The sequence below is a fragment of the Littorina saxatilis genome, linkage group LG14 (genome assembly GCF_037325665.1).
Source record: "Littorina saxatilis isolate snail1 linkage group LG14, US_GU_Lsax_2.0, whole genome shotgun sequence".
In the NCBI taxonomy this organism is placed as follows: domain Eukaryota; kingdom Metazoa; phylum Mollusca; class Gastropoda; order Littorinimorpha; family Littorinidae; genus Littorina; species Littorina saxatilis.
The window spans coordinates 24,235,091-24,236,539 of NC_090258.1; the positions used below are offsets into that span (position 1 = coordinate 24,235,091).

At 45.8% G+C, this 1,449-nt stretch overlaps 1 protein-coding gene across 1 annotated transcript in view; it reads left to right on the forward strand.

The window, feature by feature from the left end:
• LOC138947393 (myeloid differentiation primary response protein MyD88-like) overlaps positions 1-959 on the forward strand; it is a 10,795-nt gene extending 9,836 nt beyond the window's left edge. Inside the window, exon 4 of the mRNA XM_070318849.1 lies at positions 1-959. This exon is cut by the window's left edge and continues 799 nt beyond it. The gene's annotated coding sequence lies outside the window, so the exon portion shown is untranslated.
• Positions 960-1,449: the final 490 nt, after the last annotated feature.

Sequence of the window (1,449 nt, forward strand, 5' to 3'; positions counted from 1 at the left end):
GGATATGAAGCAGCCATATTGCATCTGAAGCCGTTACTTTTAAAAACTACCCATAGCAATTTATAAGGCCATCTTAGGAATACCCTTTCTGATCCAAGTATCTCTTATTTCCACTGTTGAAGAGATGAGCGAGAGAGTGCGGGGGATGGGAGGGTGGTGACATACTCTACATATAGGGAAAGTGTGTTGGCGTGCCTGTGTGTGTTTTTAACATAAGACAAATGTCGCTAATGTTTTTAATGAGTGACTTTAAATAAACGATTTTATCATCATATCGATAATGACTGATCCCGGGTTTTCTGTGTTGATATTTGACCATGGGACCGACAGGTCGATACATTGTGTTGATATTGCTTCACGTGACTTGTAAATTGATATTGCTTCACGTGACTTGTTAAATATTGAGGGAAATACCCTTGGCAAAAGAATAAATAGAGACTATACTACATGGCTTGCTGTGTCATATCAGATTTACACGTTGTTGTGGTTTTCAAATATTGAATTACAAGCGAAACGACATCACTCTTGAAAGTATAACGTGACGTGTAAGTTCTCAAAAGTCTTTCAGGGGAAATAGCAAGCGCACAAGAGTTTCAAGATTGACGTTTGTCTCGGTGACTTTGAAGTAGTGACAAATCAGGTCCCTGCCAGACTAGTTTGGCACGACCTCATTTACAAGATATACACACGTGTGAGTAATTGCTGTAGTCATGTAGTGGGTGGTCTCCCTCTCAAGTATATGGGATGAAGACACATACCTCCCGATGACAACGATCACGTTGACCATACGGATGCGTCCTACTGACCGCCTTAGGTCTGGCCAAGCTTCCACACACTATAAAACCATCCCTCCACTTGGTCACATACCATCCCTCCACTTGGTCACATACCATCCCTCCACTTGGTCACATACCATCCCTCCACTTGGTCACATACCATCCCTCCACTTGGTCACATACCATCCCTCCACTTGGTCACATACCATCCCTCCACTTGGTCACATACCATCCCTCCACTTGGTCACATACCATCCCTCCACTTGGTCACATACCATCCCTCCACTTGGTCACATACCATCCCTCCACTTGGTCACATACCATCCCTCCACTTGGTCACATACCATCCCTCCACTTGGTCACATACCATCCCTCCACTTGGTCACATACCATCCCTCCACTTGGTCACATACCATCCCTCCACTTGGTCACATACCATCCCTCCACTTGGTCACATACCATCCCTCCACTTGGTCACATACCATCCCTCCACTTGGTCACATACCATCCCTCCACTTGGTCACATACCATCCCTCCACTTGGTCACATACCATCCCTCCACTTGGTCACATACCATCCCTCCACTTGGTCACATACCATCCCTCCACTTGGTCACATACCATCCCTCCACTTGGTCACATACCATCCCTCCACTTGGTCACATACCATCCCT